Source organism: Bombina bombina, chromosome 5 (assembly GCF_027579735.1).
Source record: "Bombina bombina isolate aBomBom1 chromosome 5, aBomBom1.pri, whole genome shotgun sequence".
Taxonomy (NCBI): Eukaryota; Metazoa; Chordata; class Amphibia; order Anura; family Bombinatoridae; genus Bombina; species Bombina bombina.
In genome coordinates, this window is record NC_069503.1 from 620,143,017 (window position 1) to 620,166,931 (window position 23,915).

A 23,915-nucleotide genomic window follows, 5' to 3' on the forward strand; every position below is an offset into this window, starting at 1 on the left:
TTGTTTTATATAATGCTGTTGTTATCTATCAGTTGTGAAACTACACGTTCAAATCTGTATTTAAAACTTCAAGTATCTATATTGCTCATTATAAGTCAGACTAGATTTAGTTCATGTTGGGATGATGATCCTATTATGTGTTGAAATAATGTTTGTTCTGTAAAACCAAACCAGTACCCAGAAAACCTGGGAAAGCTTAATCTCTCCTATCGAATATGCCATTGATCAGATGGGCTGAAAGCTAGAGTAAGATGGTAAAGACCATGTTGCTGAAAACCACTCTCAGTCCCTAGCTGGATTCCGGATCTAGACACACACATTTCATTATAAGTTATTGATTTTTAATGGGACTACTCAGTTAAGAAAAATATTGGGTTAATTTTTTATGTCTGGACTAGACGTTACTAAGCCCTCTAGTAACCCATATGTGTATGAGCGTAGTGTTGTAGCTCTCTTTGCTTTTGTGTCATGATATAATACAGCACCTTGCCTACCTACCATATGTGAATAATCACCTCCCCCCCATATAATGTGCCTTCCAGTTGTGGAGGACTACCTAAGCGGTTTACCTCTCCTATACCGCAACCTTAAAGGGACACTGAACCCAATTTTTTTCTTTTGTAATTCAGAAAGAGCAAGCAAATTTTAAGGAACTTTCTAATTTACTCCTATTATCATTTTTTCTTCGTTCTCTTGCTATCATTATTTAAAAAAGAAGGCATCTTAGCTTTTTTTTGGATTCAGTACTCTGGACAGCACTTTTTTATTGGTGGATGAATTTATCCACCAATCAGCAAGGACAACCCAGGTTGTTCACCAAAAATGGGCCGGCATCTAAACTTACATTCTTTCATTTCAAATAAAGATACCAAGAGAATGAAGACAATTTTATAATAGGAGTAAATTAGAAAGTTGCTTAAAATTTCATGCTCAATCTGAATCACGAAAGAAAATTTTTTGGTACAGTGTCCCTTTAACAATAGCATATCCATTTCTAATGCCCAGACCCAGGTGGCTTAGGTCCCTTCTAACCTAATAATTGTTTCTTAAATATCTAAATTGTAAGTCACATATCACTGTTTGTTTATTGTGTTTTTCTGGGCTTCAGTAAGACATCACTTCTTATACTCATTTTGTTAGCAACCTGATAAGTTATTCAGAAACTGTGATATCCTTGTGACGATTCTTTATCTCCAAATTAACAGGTTGTTTGTGTTCAATTTACATTTGTTGTCTACCTTGTTACCATATTTCCTTATGTAACTCCTATACAAATAATTAGGCCCAAGAGGTCTTAAATACTCTTTAAGGGAAATATTTCTAAGAAAAATGAGAAAACTTGAGGTTCATCTTCTTATAGCATGATCAAGCTCAAGAAAATGCACCATGATCTTTCAATTGTGAACCACTTATAATTTACTTCATAAATGAATTTGGTGTGCTCTGCTTGCTTCCTACTATGATAAGCTTCTTCTAAATTAGATGCAGGGCTCAGGAGTTATATTACGGTTCTTTCCTCTTAATACATTCTGCAAGCTAAATCCATGAAATGTGAGCAATTAAATATTTCCTATTTTTAAATTTCAAAATATTGACATTTTTATGCCATCCAAGCATTTAATTGCAGTCATCAACAACTCTGATGTAAATATTTTATTTGTTAGCATGTTTTATTTTTTTAAAAAGTGTGATATGTTCTCTCTTTTCAATGTAATTAAACTAGGATGTGAATTAGAAAATGTGTGACATTGCTAATCCCACAAAAAAAACACTGTACTGTACTCTCATACCAGAGTGGGCACAACTCTCATGCCACTGAGAAATCTTACAGCCTAGAAAAGGCCCGTATGTAAGGCATGGAAGGAGGGCACCTGTGACCCCACTTCACCCCTGCAAGAGTGGAACATTCCAATAGGGGATATCGGTATAAGAAGCTGGATTCGGAAGTGAGGTCACAGGTGTCCTGACAGGAGCAAACGGTAGGAGGTGTGTGGTGCATCGACTTACCTGAAGATGGAGGCGTTATTGGAGCAGTTGCTGTCAGCGGCGAGAAGAAATGGAGAAGACTGGGTCCGGCAGCAGTTGTCCACAGCTGGTGAGGCGGCCACGGCAGTTCCGACGGAAGGATCAGCGGACCGGAGCGGAGGGCGGCCGGCCAGGAGGTCGAGGCCACCGGAACGGCTGAGTCCGGGAGTCAGTACAAGGTCCGGTCGGGAGAGGACTCAGCCAGGACGTCAGGAGGTGAGGCGAGCGAGATCGGAAGGCAGCAGAGGTCGCAGGACGGGAGCAGCAGCGGAGGTGAGGCCTGGAACGGTGCCGGTGAATGACGTCCCGGAGGGGCGTCGAGGAGCGGAGCCGGGCGCCAGCAGAGGACGCGGGAGAACACAGAGGAACAGAAGGAGCGGCGGTGAGGCATGTAAGATGAGCTGAGTTATCGAAGATTGGGAGAATACCGGCTGAGTTATCGAAGAGAGGATTAAGGAAAAGGGGGGGGGGTTTGTTTAAACACGGGAGACGGGGAAGGTGAGGCCAAGGATAGTTACGGGCCCAGGGGGATTGAGACGGGCCCTAGGGGGACATTTTGCAGTGGGAGGGGAGTCCGGGAAATTTAAAATATTGAATAAACGGCCGGGGATGAGGCCTAACAGTTAGGAACTGGGGTATTCAATTAGATAGGTGCCTGGCGGGAGCCTAGTTTTGTGAAAAAAGGCCGGGGATGAGGCCTAGCAGATAGTATGTGTGGCACTGGGGTTTTTAGAAGGGCGGGAATAGGCTGAGGGGAATGGGAGTGTTTGCAGGGGGGGGGGGAAGAGTAGGTAGGTTCTGCGGGCCGCGATCTCTGCCTTAGGCGGTGAGCCGCGAGGGGATGTTTTCAGATGAGGGAACCCTAGTGTAGGCCGCACGGGGTGGGTATCCCGCGTGCGGTCGGTTAGATGTAGTAGCTATAGCAGGGTACTATGGACACAGAATCCATGGCGTTTTTTTTTTTTTTTTTAAATATATAAAGGGGGGGGGAATATAGGGATTAGAGAGCGGGTCGTTCCCTTATACCTGGTTAGCTAGGGCCGGGGAGTAGTGGGTAAAGGGGAGAGAGGGGTGTCGTCACGATACCGGGGCAGGTGGGGTGCGGGCAGGGGGGGGGGGGTTTGTGGGCCAGTAGCATTCAGCGGCCCTCAAAAAAAAAAAAAAAAAAAAAAATATATGAATGATAGATATGCCTGGAATATTATATATATAGATAGCAGGGGAGGTTCCTTATCATATAGGGGTAGTTCCCTTGGGATAGCGGGGGGGGGGGTTTGGAAGGGAAGAGGTTAGGGGGGGCTCCTGGAGGGGCTGGTAATCATGTTGTGTCTTGTTGCAGGAGTAGTCAGGGATGAACGCAGGGGTGATGAGGCTTTAAACGCCAGTGGTGAGGTGATTCCAGCACAGCAGGAGCAGCAGACGGAGCCACCGCTTGAGCTCAACGCCAGCGGAGACTTTGTTGTGGAGGATGAGGATCCCCTGGAAGGCACGTCAGCAGGACCAGTGACGGCAGGACAGGTAGGAGATCTGTCTGCCTTGGCGCAGATTCTACAATTATTGTCTCCTCAACGGAGTGGAGGTTTACATGGAGTGGGGGTTGACAGAGGAGGGTCTGCAGTGAGGGGAGAGTCATTGGGAAGAGAGGTTATGGCTATGTCCCCCTTACAGGCAGTGGGTGACGGTAGCAGAGCAGGGAGGAGGGACGCTCTCCCGGAGAGAACGGGGACTACAGGTGGACGCAGGAGGTCTAGATCGCCACGGAGGTCACGGGGAAGAGATCCACCAGCATCGCCTACGTGGGCTCGATTGGACAGGAGCCGCGACCAGAGCAGATACGGCAGGGAGAGATCACCTGTCAGGAGAGAGACGGTAAGGAGACGCCTGGACAATAGCCGAGGACGAGACGAAGGTGGTAGAAATAGAGGTTGCAGAGAGGAGGCGAGGCCAACACAGGCAGAAGGGCTGCAGACGGTGCGGCAGCCAGCAGGTGAGATGGCTGGTGGGGCACCTGGAGTGAATGCGGCGGTGATTGGAGAAAGGGAAGTGATGGTGGCAGGGTTGAAGAATTTATTAGCGACAATTGAGAGACCGGGGGCGGGGGCATCGATAGCAGCGGCATGGGTCCCGCCCGGGACAGTGGCGGCCAGTGTGGGGCCTCAAGGGAGCACGGGAAGCGGATCGGGGGCCCTTCCAGCAAGCGGGGGCGAAGTGGTTCGAGTGCCAGAGGGAGCCTTTAGGAGGCCGTGTCTTTGTTCAGTGGGCCCACTAGGGATCCACTTGACCAGCGAACTACGGGAAAAAATCGCAAAACGAGAATTCATCGAGATATTGTCACTTTTGCCTTTAGAGAATGTCTTGGAGGTAAAAGAGGACGAGAAAGAGAAGGGTAAAAAAGAGGAGGAGGAGCGAAAGAAGCGTTGGCGTAAATTGCCAAAGACTTTTGGCAATTGGTCGCGGGCTTTTCGCATTTTGGCCAGTGTCATTTGTGAAAAGATGCCCGAACAGGGCTCCTCGCTGTTTTGTTATTACGATGAAATCGGGGGTGCGTATGGGACATATGGGGGTGTGGCGTGGTGGAGATATGACGAGGGGTTCCGGCAACAGATGGCTGTGCGTCCTGAGATGAGATGGGACGACAGAGATATGGGGTTATGGCTCGAGATGATGACTCCCTTACGGGGGAATCATTCCTTTCGGAACTCTGGCCAAGGGACCGGAAGCGGGGTATTGGGGGGAACAAGTACTGCAATCCATAAAGGGCTCTGTTTCCAGTTCAACGAAGGGCAGTGCAGATTTGGGGCATCATGCAAATACAAGCATGAGTGTTCGGGTTGCGGAGGGATCCATTCCTTTGCAAAATGCTTCCGGAAGGGTAAACAGGGTAATAGGCCAGGGGACGTGGGTGCACCGGGCACGGACGCCGGTGAGGGTCGAAAGGATGGTTCCTTGGCTAAAGTTGTACGCCCATGAACGGGGGCATGTGGGGGATGCTGAACTGATTTTAACGGGGTTCAGTTCGGGATTCCAGATCCCGCACCAGGGTCATTGGGCAGGTACGGTTGTGGGTAATTTGAAGTCGGCCAGGGAACGCCCGGAAGTATTGAGGGAAAAGATTTTCAAAGAGGTGAGATTGGGTCGGATGGCGGGCCCATTTCAGGACCCGCCATTACCGGATTTGAGGGTATCTCCGTTGGGAGTAGCCCCCAAAAAGGTCCCTGGGCAATTCAGGATGATTCACCACTTGTCTTACCCTAAGGGTATGTCTGTGAACGATGGCATCGATCCTGAGATAGTCTCGGTTAAGTATGCATCGTTTGACAAGGCGGTGGAGCTGGTGAGAGCAGCGGGAAGGGGAGCGATGATGGCAAAAGCGGACGTTGAGTCAGCTTTTCGTCTTCTCCCCGTGCATCCGACATGCCATCACTTATTGGGGTGTGTGATCGATGATGAATATTTTGTTGATTTATGCCTCCCGATGGGCTGTTCCATTTCATGTTCATATTTTGAGAGGTTCAGCTCCTTCGTGGAATGGGTGGTCAAGCGAGCGGCGGGCATTTCATCGATGGTGCATTACTTAGACGATTTTTTGTTCGTCGGCCCAGCCAGCTCTGGAGTTTGTGACAGGCTGGTTCAAGTTTTTGACCAGGTGACCAGGGATTTTGGAATCCCCGTTGCGGCAGAAAAATAGGAAGGTCCGGTAACGCTGTTGAGTTTCTTGGGAATCTAATTGGATTCAGTCAGCATGGAGTGTAGGTTGCCGGAAGAAAAGGTGGTAGACCTCAGGATTGTTATTGGTAAAATGGTGGGGAGCAAGAAGGCCACCTTAAAGGAAATCCAATCCTTGCTAGGAAAATTAAATTTTGCAAGCAGGGTCATCCCTATTGGCAGGGTGTTTTGTCGTCGTTTATCCTTGTTAACAGTGGGTGTATCGAATCCTAGGCACCACATCAGGTTGTCAAAGGAGGTAAAAGCGGATTTGAAGGTTTGGCAAGTTTTTCTGCAAGAGTTTAATGGGAAGGTCATAATGCAAGAGAAGGGCTGGTCGGATGACCAGTTGTGGTTGTTCACTGACGCGGCAGGGGCGCACGGTTTTGGAGCATACTTGGCGGGAAAATGTTGCGCAGGACAGTGGCCTAGCGAATGGGCCGAATGGGGTCTGACCAAGAACTTGACCTTCTTGGAGTTGTTCCCCCTGGTGGTGGGACTGCGAGTCTGGCCGGAGCACCTGAGCAATAAAAGGGTTTGTTTCCATTCAGACAACCAGAGTGGTATGGGCAATCAACCGCTTAATGGCAAATTCGCCGGCGGTGATACGGTTGTTAAGGGTGTTTGTTTTGGAGTGTCTGAGGTGCAACATCTCTTTTCGAGCAGTGCATGTTCCGGGACGGTTGAATGATATCGCTGATGCTTTGTCACCGTTTCAGTGGAACAGGTTTCGAGAGGTGGCCCCGGACACGGATCAGGAAGGTGTCAGATGTCCCGAGGACCTGTGGCATCTGGGTTGTCAGGAAGGTTGAGCTTGGTGAACGGAGCACTGGCACCTAACACATGGAGGGCTTACGCTCGAGTGTGGAAGGTGTGGGAACAGAGGCTGTTGGAGGAGCAGGGTATGGCGGGGAGAGCTTTATCGGTGTGGTTAAACTGGATTGGTTCATGGGGGAGGGAAGGGCTGTCGCCCTCTGAGGTCCGAAAAAGAATGGCAGCAATGGCGTTTCTTTTTCAGCTGTTGGAAAAAGAGGACCTAACAAAGCTTTTTGTGGCCCAAATGGCGGTTCGGGGAATGTGCAGGGGGGCGAGGCGAGCGGACCGGCGTAGACCGGTTACGTTTGCGGTACTGCAAGGGCTAGTGGGGAGTTTACATAGGGTATGTTCATCAAGATATGAAGAGTTGTTGTTTAAAACAGCGTTTGTGTTGGCGTTTTTTGGGGCATTCCGGGTGTCGGAGCTGGTGGGCAAGAATAGGCAGGATAGGAGTGGAATGGGTAAACAGGATGTGGTCATGAACGAAGGGATGGTTGAACTGTGGGTCAGGAGGTCTAAGACGGATCAGGAGGGTAGGGGCGCTACGGTGGTGTTAAGGGAAATTGGGGGTGAGTGTTGCCCAGTCGGGACGGTGAGGGAAAATGTGAGGGTGGCCAGGCATATCGAAGGCCCGTTACTTATTCATGAGGATGGATCGTCTTTGTCACGTTTCCAGTTTGTGGCGGTTATGAGAAAGACATTGGGGTCAATGGGTTTGGAAGCCTTAGAGTTCGGTTTGCATTCGTTTCAGATTGGGGCGGCAACACAGGCGGCGAACTTGGGTTTAGAGGCGACGGTTATTAGGAGGGTAGGAAGATGGAGATCGGAGAGATTCAGGGGGTATGTGAGGCCGGGTTTGGTGTTATAAAGGGGTTCCATAACATGTTCCATTCATTTAACAAATGCTGAACGGTGCTGGATTGTTGGTCACTTTTATGTGTTCTGGGCAAGGAAGGCAGCAGCAGTGAAGCCAAATGGGACTCAGCTAGGTTTCAGAGAAGACCGTTTAGTGATCAAATGGTTCGGGGTGAGGGGGATGAAATGGGAACAGATAGTGGGTACGATTGTTGAATATGCAAGGCGTTTCTCCCCTCCGAATGTGTTACTTTTGCATGCGGGGGGAAACGATCTGGGATTCATGCCGCAAAAAGAGTTGATTGAGAACATTAAGAGGAGTATGGATAGACTAGTTCAATTGTTTCCAGGGGTGGCCTTGGTGTGGTCGGAGATTGAGAGTAGGACAACTTGGAGGGCGGCATGGGACACCAAAAAACTAGAGGCTTCCAGACGAAAGGTCAATAGGACAGTTACTGGTTATGTTAAAAAGTTGGGAGGGATTGGCCTGCGCCACGTGGAATTCGAGGGGGAGTCAGGCAAGTGCTTTTATCTGAAAGATGGAGTTCACTTGAACGAAGTGGGGTTACATCTGTTTAATTTCACATTACGGGAGGGGATAGAAAAGGCCTTAGCTCTAGGTGGCGGTACTCGCTAGGGAGCGAGTGGTGGCGGAAGTGCTTGCTAGGTTCTATTGAGGCTTACGCCTAATAGAGTATGGCTGGTGTTTATTAATGATTAAGAAAGGAAGTAGAGGTACGCCCCGCCCTGGAAGGGGTGGGGGCTTATACTTAAGCAAAAGCAAGCACGGAGGTGTGGTTACAAATGATGTTGTAAAGGTTAATTAATATGTTAATTTATTTTGTTATGTTAATAAATGAGCTGCGGCCTTTTCTCTCCCAAGACAGTGTGGTGTGGTTTGTTTAGGAAACGAGTAGTGGGAAATGTGGGGTCATGAATGTTTACTAGCACACAGAGGCAGCTGCATCTGTTTCCGTGTGACTCAGACAGTTAACCCCAGACAAGGCTGGTTGCAAAGCCCGTAGCAAAAATAAACACAGCACATAGAAAGTCTGGCACTCAGTTTCATTCATACAACTGGAGGAGTTAGTACTTACAATATTTGGCCTAATGTTGGTATGCCCAGGACCATGTCAAGGTCTATTCCTTGGTTCTACACCTACAACTGTTCTATTTGAAGTTGTTCTATTTAAAGAATGCATGACATTTTACACAAAAATGATTTGTACAAAGCTTGCCAGGAAAAACATATTGTTCTCTCTCTGTGATAGCACCATAAAATTACAAAATCCTCTGTTTTATTAAAACATAACACTTCCAAAATAAAGGCCCATCTAAAATAGCATAGATTATTTATTTTATGTTCAAATACATTCTGCAGTATCCCTAAAAATATAGCTCACAGGGTCTTGCCAAGCTTGTAACTCACAACAATGAACATATGATCCTAAATCACTATATATGAATCCTATAGAATTTAAGGGATCTTGTATGATCATGATGATGTCATCACTTTTGCCTGGTCTTTTTAATTAGTTTTTTGTTTTTACCATCCACTCAATAGCTGGATTCATATTTTAGCTAATGAACAAAATTGCTGTTATTTTTATTTCATTTGGTGTAATCTTTGTGCTTTATATAGTTAAACATCTGTATCCTCTTGGTTTATTCAGTGATATTGACTTGTGCTGTGTTCTATAGTTGCTATGACAACCCGGAAATGTGTATTCTTATTGCCAAATATACTTTTGCTAACTATTTTGTGTTATAGTCTGAAAAATGTACATAAATAAACAAGATATATAGACAGACAGATAAATTGTCCGCTATGTTATGTTCATATGAAGATTTTATCAGTAATAATGTAAGTTTTAGTATAGCTTATACTGCATCCACAGTTTAAATTTAGAGAAGGTTCCATAATGACCATGTTTAAAACACAGAGCATCTTAAAACAGTGTGTACCAAATCCACGAAAACATTTTAGCCATATACTTGTGCTAAAAAATAAAAAAAATAAAAAGTCTCCTTTAACATATACTATGAGTGATGGGGACAATACTGTGTTAAATACTTAATTTTTAAAGATGTGTTGAGAGATAATGGAAGATAAAAGACTCAAAGAAATAAGTAGAATATATTATTTATGGTATTAAATTGATCATCACCCAATTGCTAGCCCAGTTGCCAGGGCTGGACTAGACTACCATGAAACTGGGATTATTCTGGTGGGCTGAAGCAGCTAGGACCGGCCATAAGGCATCTGCTATGCTCCCCCCTGAAGCACCCCTGCAACACAACGTTACAAGCTCCAAGCTGCCTCTGTCTGCCTGGCTAACAGCTCCAGATGTGAATGACGCTGGTTGTGTCAGACCTCCTGGAAATAACCCAGAGTGGCTGCAGCACTTTCAGACACTGACTAGCTGTTTTTAAGAGCTCCTAATAGATACAACTAGTTGGCAAACACCGAGTTTGTTTGTGTAGTACTGTTAGACAAGCATACTCTGGGTAGTTTAGCGTAAAAGAGATTGCGAGATTGTTCTTTATGATCGAATCTATATCACAAGTGGCACGCTGTTTAAATTATCCCAAATTCGTTTGAGCGCACTTGTGGTAATTTACGCTCCCCATATTTTCTATGAGCAGAGTTGAGCAGCAATACTCGCTCGTATTACATGTTGAAAGTAAATGTGGCTGCTCAAACAAAACCTCATTTACCACTCAAACTTTTTATGCGACCTTAAAGGTTGTGTAAAGATTTTGATCGGAGGAAACAGTTGCACTAAACTACTCTATTAGCCCCTAAACCACCACAACCCAGATCCCAAACTACCCCTCTACACTATCAACCCCTAAATCACACACACCCCACATAACAAACTACCCACTAACATCTATACCCCTTAACCAGCTAACCCCCCTAGCCTAAAAACCCCAAAACACTAACCTTACCTGAAAAAAAAAACTAACAGTACATTGCAAAAATAACAAAAACATAACAGTACCTTACAAAATAACAAGCTACTATTACAGGGAAAAAACCCAACAAATTAATTACCAACAGTAAAATAAACAGCTATGCCTATTCTAAGGGGGTCTATTTAACAAGGGCCGAATGCCCCCTGTTCTCTTTGTTTCCGCCTGAGCCTTCAAACCGCTGCTCTTTAACTCATTCGCTGCCTCTGAGGGGGCATATAGCAATCCGCAGGATCATGTGCAATCGGGCTGATTGACACCCCCTGATATCGCACCCCCTGCATATGCTGTCTGCATTTATCGATGTGCGGTGGACATGGTTCGCTATAGCGGATCATGTCCGTCCGCACAATGATAAATGGACCGCTAAAACTAAAGCCCCACTTAAAAAAAACACACCCCAAAATAAAAACCTATACTAACACTAAACATAGCAATAACCCTTCAAAGGGGCTTTTTGTAGGGCATTGCCCTGAAGTGACTAAGCTCTTTTTCAAAGAAAAAAGAAACACAAAAACATTCTTCAAGTAACCCTCCCCGCCAAAAAAAGTCTTTTTAAAAAAACCTTCTCTACAATGTGTGCTGGGTACAGTGTGCGCTGGGTACAGTGTGCGCTGGGTACAGTGTGCGCTGGGTACAGTGTGTGCTAGGTACAGTGTGTGCTAGGTACAATGTGTGCTAGGTACAATGTGTGCTAGGTACAGCGCGCGTTAGATGCAATGAGTGCTGGCTACAGTGAGTGCTAGGTTCACTGTGTGCTAGATACTGCGTGTGCTAGGCAAGGTGGGTGCCGGGTACTACGTGTGCTGAGCATAGTGTGAGCTAGGTACAGTAGGTTCTAGGTACTATGCGTGTTGGGTACAATGTGTGCTAGGTATGATGTGTGCTAGGTACAAGGTATGCTGAGCACAATGTGGGTTAAGTACAGTGTGTGCTAGGTATATTGTGTGCTGGGAACTGTGTGCACTGGGTATGGTTTATGCTAAACACAATGAGTGAAGTACAGCGAATGTGTGATGGGTACGGCATGTGCTAGGTGTAATGAGGGCCAGTTGTAGTGGGTGTTAGGCACAATAAGTGCTGGGTAAAGTATGTACTAGACACAATGTGCATATTACTTGTCTCTGGAATTAAATCTAATCTATAAGTATCACCCCTCCCCCCCCCCCCTTATTTCTAGAGCCCACACTAGGGTTCCACCTTGGTGAATTATTTTCACCACATATCCCTGCAATTTACTTATGATATATCAATGTTTGAACAGCTATTGCAATCGGACCTGCGCGTCCGATCCTTTCGATTGTGTATGTTTGAACAGGGGTCCTGTGTGTCCCCAAGTGTTACCTTTCCCTGCAATTTATCTACGATATATCAATGTTTGAACAGCTATTGCAACCGGACCTGCGTGTCCGATCCTTTTGTTTCTGTATGTTAGATCAGGGGTCCTGCGTGTCCCCAAATGTTACCTCTTATTCTAAAACCGAATTAAAATTCATTTAAAAAAACAAAAAAAAAACCTTCTCTTAAAATTGCCCTGACAAGGACATTTGGCTTAGCATTGCCTTTAGAAGGGCATTTAGCTCTTTTTCTGCCTCCCCCCAAAAAAACAAAACCAAATCTAAAAAAAAACCACAACACTAAACCCCAAAGTAGTACTCACCAAAATGTAATCTGGGGCGGCAGCGCTCCACCTTCATCCCGGCGTGGGTCTTCTATCTTCATCCAACATCTTATCTTTGGTTGCCAATGTCCTCTTCATGCGGTCACCTGCCATACACTGAATTTTGAATGGCAGGTACCCCCTTTATATAGGGGTACCCTTGCATTTCTATTGGCTGATTTTTAAATTCAAAAAGCTTTAGCGCATGAGTGAAAAACATTTACTTGCTGGTGCAATGATAAATGCAGACAGCGATGTGCAGCAGACATGATACGCTACATCGTATTCATGTGCGCTTGCACTATGTTAAATATACCCCACTGAGTGATCATTCACAGTGCAGGCTGAAAAAAGTGAGTGAACCTATGTATTAATAACTTCTCCAAAAGCTATCTGGAGAACAGATCCTCAACATGGTCTTTTAATCCCTTAAAGGGACAGTATACACCAATTTTTATATAACTGCATGTCATAGTTACTACTATAAAGCATAATATGCACAGATACTGATATAGAAATCCAGTATAAACCGTTTAAAAACGTACTTAGAAGCTTCCAGTTTAACTCTGTTCAAAAGGTTACTGGAACCCCCAGTGCAAGTGGGAAATAGCAGACACCCCCCCTCCCCCTTCCTTTGCATATGAAAAGACCCTTTAAACAAACAGGAGCAAGCTGGAGTAGATATACGTCAGTATTCTCCTAAAACTTTAGGGTTCCTTTTGGAGTCTGAAAATCAGAGCAATTTTATTTAAAAATAAGCAAAACTATCCATTTTAAAAACAAACAAACCTGTATGGGCTATATAAATGGATCATCTACAAAACATTTATTCAAAGAAAAATCTAGTGTATAATGTCCCTTTAAGGACTGAGGTTTCTCTCAGTTTCAGTTCTTAAAGTGAATGTAAACTTTCATGAATGAGTTCCTGGTTTTTAAAAATACTATTAAAAACAGGGGCACTTTCATTCATGAAAGTTTACAAGGCAGCATATTTTTCTCTTCATCAAAGCCAGATCAGCGGTCCCCCGCCAACTTCTCATGCCGATTCCTCCAATCATGACTCCCCCCCCCAGAGCGTCCATCACGTGAGGCCACACCCTGATTGGAGGAAGCGGGTTTCATCATTGCTGTGTACGTACAGAATGAGAAGCGGGCGGGCGATCGCCGATCCGGCTTTGCTGAAGAGAAAGGTAAGTATTTGTAAAAATACGATACAATGTAAACTTTCATGAATGAAACTGCCCATGTTTTTAATAGTATTTTTAAAACCGGCACTAATTCATGAACGTTTACATTCACTTTAAATGGCACAGACAATTTTGGCTTTTTGCTCAATATTGGTTTCACCTTAATTGTCTGCTCTCTTGTTAGATGCACCCATACATATTATACACTTTAACACACAAACAAGCCTTTCTTGTGATACCCTATATGGGTAAATAAAATAACAATAAATAGGAATTTAATACTAAATGGGGGGGAAATGAGAAACAAAATATTTTTTTGCAGTTTTTTTATAACCATTTCTACAAAACTAATATAGCTGGAAAAAAATACCTATAAATCAATGTTTTATGTTGTCCTGATTTTTAGGAATACCCCATAAATATAATATGATTTTAAAATCATAAAATGTTTATGACGAGGATATGTAGTATAAATTATACATACTGTAACAACTTTGTTCATTTCACTTGTAAGAAATGGAAGTGTTTAACTTACATTAAAGTGACAGTGTAGCTTAATACACACAACACACAAAAGTTCTAGTGTAGCAAAATATTGGAGTCAAAGATTAATGATAAAAGGCTCTCATGTGGGATGTCAAGGCAGCTTCAACCAAAATAACAGCTCATTAGAGAGCAAACCTCACCTCCTCAGCAAAGGCACACAGCGTCCGGCTGATAAGTAAAGCGCTTTTCGATTCCGGCAAACCCGGTCGCCAGGAACCATACGCTACACATACCTCAATAGAGACCAGTCCCGGGACGTAAGCACGTAGAACCGCGCTCCCCTCCTGGGGCCGGTCAATCTTGCAGAGTATCCAATACATGGGCGAGAGTGCCAAGCTGCTGGGGGGGGTGTCAGCTGTAGGTAAGAGATCACCAATCACCACATCCAAAAGGTAAATGATGCAGGTACAGAGCCTTGAAATCCAGTAACAATCTGTCCTGTAGCAATAAGTGAACTCCTCGTAGCCCACAGAAATAACATCAAACGAACAAAGGGGCTCAGGATCACCGTATATGTTAACCATAAAAACAGTCTTTATTGGATCCATTAAAATTACACACACAGGAGGTAGAGACCAGTCACTACCTCCTGTGTGTGTAATTTTAATGGTTCCAATAAAGACTGTTTTTATGGTTAACATATACGGTGATCCTGAGCCCCTTTGTTCGTTTAGTGTAGCTTAATGTTAGATTTACATTCTAATCTCTATAATCTTTCTTAGGTATCCTTACTAACCTTACCTTAAAAAAAAACTAACAGTACATTGCAAAAATAACAAAAACATAACAGTACCTTACAAAATAACAAGCTACTATTACAGGGAAAAAAAAACAAATTAATTACCAACAGTAAAATTAACAGCTATGCCTATTCTAAGGGGGTCTATTTAACAAGGGCCGAATGCCCCCTGTTCTCCTTGTTTCCGCCCGAGCCTTCTTACCGCTGCTCTTTAACTCATACGCTGCCTCTGAGGGGGCATATAGCAATCCGCATGATCATGTGCAATCGGGCTGATTGACACCCCCTGCTAGCGCACCCCCTAACACTAAATACATTAAATAAAGGTTATTTTGGCTTTAATTATTTTTAAGGTAATATGTTAGAAATTATCTTTAAATAAAACGTAAGTTAATTTCACATTTATACCAAGCTAGTTATTGTATGCCATATTGATTACTTTTAAGCTCTAGTGGAGTTATTTGAAGGGTCAGTTAACTATAGATATATCCAATGATAATTTCTAGCAATTATACTCCTTACCTGTTGGATAGATATCACATATCTATACGTATTTCCATTCCCCTTTAGTTTAGTTTATTTCTACAATGTTAACTCCACATATTCCTAATGGTTTTGTCCTTAAAGGGACATTACAACAAAAATGTATTTCATGATTCAGAGAGATAATACAATTCTTTTAAAACAACATTTAAATTTACTTCTATTATATAATTAGATTCATTCTTTAGATATCCTTTGTTAAATAAATTGCAATGCACATGGTTTAGACAATGACACAAGGCATCTATGTGCAACCACCAATCTAGATATGCTTTTCAGGAAAGAATGTCAAGAGATAAAAGCTAATGAGATAATATAAATAAAATAGATGTTTTTTAACATTGTATTATCCATCTAAATCAGGAAATAACATATAGCTTAAAGGACCAGTCAACACAGTATATTTGCATTATCAACAAATGCAAGATAACAAGACAATGCAATAGCATTTAGTCTGAACTTCAAATGAGTAGGATTTTTTTCCTGACATTTTTTAAAGTTATGTCTTTTCCCACTCCCCCTGTACCATGTGACAGCCATCAGCCAATCACAAATGCATACACGTACCATGTGACAGCCATCAGCCATTCACAAATGCATACACACTTATTCTTGCACATCCTCAGTAGGAGCTGGTGACTCAAAAAGTTTAAATATAAAAAGACTGTGCACATTTAGTTAATGGAAGTAAATTGGAAAGTTGTTTAAAATGGCATGCTCTATCTGAATCATGAAACTTTAATTTTAATTGAGTGTCCCTTTAATGTTCCTTTAAGGTAAAGCTGTATAAATACAGCCATTGGAAGATATTTCATTCACATTGTGGCAAACAATACAGAAGGTAATACAAATATGCTTTATTCTCATGTTATCCGAAGTTTGAGAAATGGAGATGCATAGGTTTATGAGCAAAGCATTACTGGAAAGTAATGCAAAGCATTACTGGGAAATATCTACTTATTTGGGGGTGGGCAACAATGCATATTTACAATGCTTAGACAGATGTATTTAGATAAACTTAAAGATTGCATATTAGCTGATTAAAGTGACGGTAATTCAAAAGCGTTTCTTTCAGGATTCCTAAATAAAATATATTTTTAAACATTAAAATGTACTTATATTATCTAATTTCCTTCATTAATTTGATATACTTTCCTTTACAACCATATCTAGATATGCTCAGTAGCTGAAGCTTGTTGGATGCACAGAGATGCCTTGTGTGATTGGCTCAACCATGTGCATTGCTATTTCTTCTGTAAAGGATATCTAAAGAATAATCTAAATAGATCGAGTTACATTTTAATTTTTAAAACTGTATTCTCTCTCCGGATCATGAAACAAAATATTTGGGTGTAATGTCCCTTTAAAAATAAAGACGCTGTTGCCCAATAACATATGTGAGCAGTTCAGACAATACAAGCTCGAGGTTTATTTACTAAAAATGAACAAACGTGTATTTTAACATTTATAAACAGATTATCCAAGTTCCGTCCATTATAAATACAAATTATGCATTTCAGAAATATAGTGTCGGAAACGTATCTTGCAACACGAGATTTGCATCTTTAAAAATTCTATTCTAATGTCACGCACTAGCACACAATCAATGTTTATTATAAATACATTTAATAGAGCAATGTCAATACTTCACAATTAGTCACGATATTTCTTTAATAAACAATACATACAATGTTTACTATTTTCAAATGAAATTTATTTATATTAAATAACCTGATCGATATTAAACAATGAAATGTGTAAAACATTTACTAATGTGACTGGATTATATTTACTAAAAATCAAATCTAGATCAAATGTAAACGTAATATATTAATATTTAACGGATCACGTATATTAAATCTGCGTCACACATAAACGCATAACAGTCCCATAAATTACAAATAAGTCTACATGCCAAATGTAGTAACAGCACCCCTAGGAGGTATGTGTATGGAAGTTACAAAGATATGAAACATTAAGGAACGGCCAATCAGAGATCATCACACAAACATAACTTGAGTCAGTATGGTCTCACAGACATGATAACAAAATTTCAATATTTTATCCAATCAGATGTACAGATACTATGTCCCATGGTGCATATCATGTTTACTTCACCATATAAAAGTCCATTACACGTTGCCATTTTTGTCAGTTCTCTAATGCCTGCTGGCTTATATATATATCTCTAGATATATTATATATATATATATTGTTCGAGGGACTAGCAGGCATGACGTCTCCCAGGTTCTCATGGTTGGAGAGTGCAGCACAGTCGAGGACTTCTATCCACAGCTGTTTGGGAACAAGAAGAAGTCGATGAAGCAGAGTATTAGGAAGGCCCCCTGGTCATCTATCACCAATGATGTTAATTTGGTGTGTGGCATCCAGAGGACCACGAATCAAATTATGCGGAGGTTCGGGGATATGAGGTTGCGGCTAAGCAATAAAGTCGCCCTCATAAAGGAGTGGGTAAAAGCCCATCGGAGGGATGGAAAGCAGGATCCACCCCCATGGAAACTGTACCTGCAACCTTATGAGGTGACTTTATGCGCCCTCCTCAATCTCCAGGTCCCCCGCAGATTTAGATCCGCTCGCTCCTCAACTTCTTCTACTTCCCTCCCAGCTGCTGGATCAGAAAGTCCAGACCCGGAGGCCAGTGCAGCTGCTTCTCCAACTGGTGACCTAAGAGAAGAAAGTCTAGAGGCTGAACCAGGTAAATATCAGACTTCATATAATATATTAATATTTGAGTATATATTTAAGAAATGTGTATATAGTCATATATTCAACCTATATAGATTTCACAACACACGCTACTTATGTTTAGATATCTGAATTTAGAATCGTCACACATGAAATAAGAATGAGGTTTCTTGCGCTCTCCAGAATATGCATCACAGAGCTAAAATGAAATTGCGCATCCGTGAAATCCCTATCATCCTCCATTTCATACATTGACTATCGAATCATACCACAGTTCTAAATATTAATTGTTATCATTCAATATTAACAAATATACGATTGGAATCTCGTAATACACCCAATTGGAAATATATTTGAAGTCTTTAGAAATGATACTCATCACACTACTATATCCAAATCAATTCAGAATCACGGATGCGCAATTCCGCTTTGAATCATTGCGCAATGATCACGAAAGATAGAATTGCGCACACACGTGAACATGAGTTTGCTGTAACAGTGGCATAACTTTAGACATGTTGGTCAAATCACGGATGCGCAATTCCGCTTTGAATCATTGCGCAATGATCACGAAAAATAGAACTGCACACACACGTGAACATGTGTTTGCTGTGACAGTGGCATAACTTTAGACATGTTGGTCAAATGTATACGTTAATTAGTAAATATGTGAAGAATACAGTATCCTTATTTACAATATTCTACATTATAAAGGCTATACTAGCAAGATCCAAATCAAAATTTAACAATCTCTATCAATTGATGACAATGCAAGAAGACACAAAATGACTTAAAGTGACAGTCAACAACATAAAAGATTGAAAATAAGAATACATCTGGGGCGGAGCCAACGCGCAGCAGGATAAGACACAGAACCTTGAAGCTCCTGACAATAAGCTCAAAAATGTTTATTAAATTGGGATAAAAGTATTCCAAAGACACACTATCCTTCCAGCAAAAGCACCTTATATGATGCTAGCACCCTGTAGCAGATGAAAAATGTCTGGGAAACCTTTACATCTCCCTACCAAGAACATTACAGGGCAAACGGCCACGAAGCTTGAGACTCGTTACCTGAAACTAAGCCTCTTCTAGGGTCAGAGGATTCAAGGTAGCTACTGCACTGTTTTATTCCTACAATAATTAAAAGACTCAAGGTAGAAATTGTGGTGTTGACCCTTAGCCTTAACAACTCTCGCAGCACCTTTCATACTCTGTGAAATATGGCGACTTCCGCCGCCATATTGGAAGAAATCAGCTTGCTGCTGTGGGAACACCGACTTGCCTTTCTGGAGCATATGCAAGCGGCATTTACATCCCTAAGACCCAGCTCAATCGGAGTACATGGCGGGGGTGGCGGGGTGGTTGGATCCCGGCCATTGCTACCTGCCGCCCCCGAAGTTATTAGTCTGCCAGCAAAAGAAAATCAAGCCACGCGGGAGTTTTTAAAATCACAGGCTGGATTTGAATCATGAAAATTAATACAATTACACATTTGGAGTTTCATGTCCCTTTAAGAGAGCAGGATAATTAAAGAATCTTGATGATATCCTTAAATTACATATTTGATTGTAATTGCATGCTCCATCCCTTTCATTACATCAACATATGGACTAGACAATTCATTAACAGCAACTTTGTCAAATCAAGATATTTTAATATTTAATATTAAAGGGACACTGAACACAAAATTTCTCTTTTGTGATTCAGATAGAGCATGCAATATTAATAAACTTTCTCATTTACTCCTATAATCAAATTGTCTTCATTCTCTTTGTATCTTTATTAGAAATGCAAGAATGTAAGTTTAGATGCCAGTCCATTTTTGGGGAACAACCTGGGTTGTTCTTGCTGATTGGTGTATACATTCACTGACCAATAAACAAGTTCTTTCATTGGTTCTGAAAACAAATGTTGCTTAGCTGCCTTAATTTTCAAAGAAAAAAAGCAAGAGAAAAACAAATTGATAATAGGAGTAAATTAGAAATATGCTTAAAATTGCATGCTCTATCTGAATCACAAAATTAAAGATTTGGGTTCAGTGTCCCTTTAATAATAAATATCTTCATTAATCCTTACACTGTTTTGATGAAACAATATTGATATCTAAATCATATATTCACTCTCTCCTCCATCCCGCATCCGAACCAAACTAATACATGTACATGAACTGCCTGACTCACTGCTGCAAATACAACCGATGTAACAAGCTACCCCAACCTTATGTCTCTGCACCCTAAACCTATAGACTGTGTGCTCTCCAGAGCAGGGCCCTCTTCCTCCTGTGCTAGATTTGTTTAGTTTTGTTATGTTTTGTATTTTATCACAAATCTTTGTCATTGTATACCCCTATCATTGTACCCAGCGCTACGGAATTTGGCGGCGCTATACAAATAAATGATAATAATAATAATAATAATAACATGTATTGAACATGTATTATTGTTTAAAAAACATTCTCTTGAAGAAAAAGAAAGTCTACAGATTTGGCACTTTAAAATGTATTATTCCATTATTTTTACAATACACTACTGCCCCCCTTTCTATATCATGCAGCATGAACATATGTTTGTATTTTTCGTAAATTTATGTATGATTTGTCATTAATGACATCATGATGTCACATGCATATTCCATGCAAAACCACAATAATCATCTTCTGATTGTACAGACAGTCATTGCTATTCATCTGAGTGCCTAGATGCAGAACATATCCTTATGTCATCATTGTTTATAAATTCTAAACTACTTCTAAGTATACATAAAACATAATCATGTTGAAATTCCTTGATTTAATTTCATGATGTATGAGATATAAATATATTTTAAATATATTTATGTGTAGACTGTCCATTTCAATCCAACAAACTTTAATATTCCACACAATTAATGCATGCATTGATGAATGTGTATATTAATATTGGGATGACATACATTTAATCCTAAAAGAGAGATTCACAACATTAATTGGAAAATTAAATTAGCTAGAGAAGATTAGATTATTAATCGATAATATGAATGGTAGTATCTACTGTGTATATATTCTGAAGAGTAATTGATTGAAGCATCAAGCTTAAAATTAGACCATTAAAGATTACAAAGGCAATCACCAAAATATATGCTTACCTGGTTTAAAAGTCTAGGTGTAGTTGCCATTTCAATTTCAGAATATTACACACTCCCATATTATTCAATTGTTGAATATTCTGAAATCAATCCACGGGCATGTGTCTAAAATAACTCTATTGCATTTCAATCTCAAATGCATACATGCATACCGAAATATTATACAAAATCTAAATATATTATCAAATAATAAATATTAGCACATAATGTTGCCTTTGGTAAATATGATTTGTAATCTATTTATGAAATGTTACATGAAAAATAACAGTGAGCATTCTGAGTTTAAAGGATCTATTAAATCTTCTAAGTAATTATATTTTATTCCAATCAATCAATAACTTAAAACATAGTCATTATTGTGACTTTGTATCAATATTTTATGAGAACAAGAATCAAGACTTTAACTAATGTAGAATCTTTATTTCTTTCAAGATAATAATATTTATTGATATCATATACTGTATGTCTATTTTTTTATATATATTTCAGATGGACCTTCCACTTATGGGCATCAGCCTCCAGTCCCTCCCTAGTCAGAAGACCCTCTCCAGCCTGAAACCACTCCCAGCCCTTCCCATTCCTCCTGTCCTGTCCCTCCCAAAAAAATCCCCTTCCCCCCCCCCCTCGCCACTCTCCCCGTATTGCCACCCGTACAGCTCCCCCACCTGCCCAGCCCCAAACTCACCAGGCCCCTGACTCCCCAGTTGTACGGGCTACCCCAGAGCGCAAGCCCAATCCCATCCCTCCCCCCTCCCCTCCCCCTCCAGACTTTTACCCCAGTCCCCACCTTCATTGTCCTGGGTGTTGGATTGTCCTTCCCAGCCATAGATGTAAGTATCATTACAAAATCCACATTATAACATACTTTCTTAAAGGGACATTTTAGTGATATAATTATACATAAATTGATTTTGTATTTCAAAAAAGTTTTGATAAACCTTTTCTTTATTTGATTAATCTAAATGTTTCCGATCTTCAGTTTTGGGAAATCAACATCCACATTTTCGAATATCTAAATGATATTGCCTAGATGTTGTATATCTATTCTGTATATATGAAAATATTTTGTATATGTTATCACTGTCCTTTTCACAATGTGTCATAAACCAAATAAATATATTTTTCAAGATTGAGAGGGTTTTGATTTGTGTTTATATCTTAAAGGGATAGTATACTATAAAATTGTTTTTCCCTTAATGTGTTTACAATTAGTTTTTGTAACAGCTGCAGAGTATAAAATGTATGCGATTTGCTTTTTAAGGCTTCTTTGCGTATATGAATTAGCTGATTTTTTGTTTTGAAGCCACAACCTAATAAAATGGTTTGAACTTGTAGGTATTATCAGATCTCATTACTTTATCCCATTTTGAAAATATACATGCTTCTTTATCTCATATCACTCCATATAACAATCACCAATACTTGAATAGAACAATTGAAAATTAACTTTTTATTACCTTATTTCTTCTATAACTCACTGGAAGTGTAATTTCTTCTGCTTGCTGTGTTTACACAGCTTGGCCTCGAGACCAAAAGGTTTAAGGATAGGTGTTGATAACACAGGCTAAATAAAATATTTCAAATGCCAATGTAAGGACAATGGAAATACTTATAAACAATTTAATACACTCCAGCAGGTAAAGTAGATCATTGTGAACCAATTAAAGGGGAGAAAAATTTTGAGTAAACTGTCCCTTTAATGGTTTATCTATGAAGAACATATGTTTAAATCTTCTATATAGAATATTTAATTATAATAATGATTTGTCTTTTTATTATTACAATGCCACTTTGCTCTCTTTTTATTATGTGCGGGAATTAAAAATAATATACATACTTTATTTTTGTTTCGGATGTGACTCAGCATGGTTAACAGTCTGTTGCTGGGAAGGATGCATGGCACCATGCATACCCAGCTGCGGATGCAGCGCTTGACTCTAGAGCGCGTTCTGCGTTTAGAGTCAATGCATGAATCTGCAGCTGGAAATGCACAGGACGATGAGGGTGATGCTGATGCCCCATAAGTGGAGGATGCGGAGATGCTCCGAGGGTGCAGATACGAATCTTCCATCCACATGTTACTTTGTTTGCATTTATTGTTGCATGTTGGCCTTTTTCGTTTTTTTTTTGTTGTGCCTGTTGCACTATTTCACCTTCTCAGATGGCTCCAATGGGGCTGTGTTGGCCTTTGTTTGCCCTTGTCAACTCCCTCCATGGACTGTGATGCACTATTTCACCTTGTCAGATGGCTCCAATGGGGCTGTGTTGGCCCTTATCAACTCCCTCCAAGGACTGTGATGCACTATTTCACCTTGTCAGATGGCTCCAATGGGGCTGTGTTGTCCCTTGTCAACTTCCTCCAAGGACTGTGATGCACTATTTCACCTTTTTAGATGTCTCCAATGGGGCTGTTTTGGCCCTTGCCAACTCCCTCCAAGGACTGTGATGCACTATTTCACCTTGTCAGATGGCTCCAATGGGGCTGTGTTGTCCCTTGTCAACTCCCTCCAAGGACTGTGATGCAGTATTTCACCTTGTCAAATGGCTCCAATGGGGCTGTGATGGCCTTTGTTGTCCCTTGTCAACTCCCTCCAAGGACTGTGATGCACTATTTCACCTTGTCAGATGGCTCCAATGGGGCTATGTTGGCCTTTGTTGTCCCTTGTCAACTCCCTCCAAGGACTGTGATGCACTATTTCACCTTGTCAGATGGCTCCAATGGGACTGTGTTGGCCCTTGTCAACTCCCTCCAAGGACTGTGATGCACTATTTCACCTTGTCAGATGGCTCCAATGGGGCTGTGATGGCCCTTGTCAACTCCCTCCAAGGACTGTGATGCACTATTTCACCTTGTCAGATGGCTCCAATGGGGCTGTGTTGGCCCTTGTCAATTCCCTCCAAGGAATGTGATGAACTATTTCACCTTGTCAGATGTCTCCAATGGGGCTGTGTTGTCCCTTGTCAACTCCCTCTAAGGAATGTGATGCACTATTTCACCTTGTCAGATGTCTCCAATGGGGCTGTGTTGGCC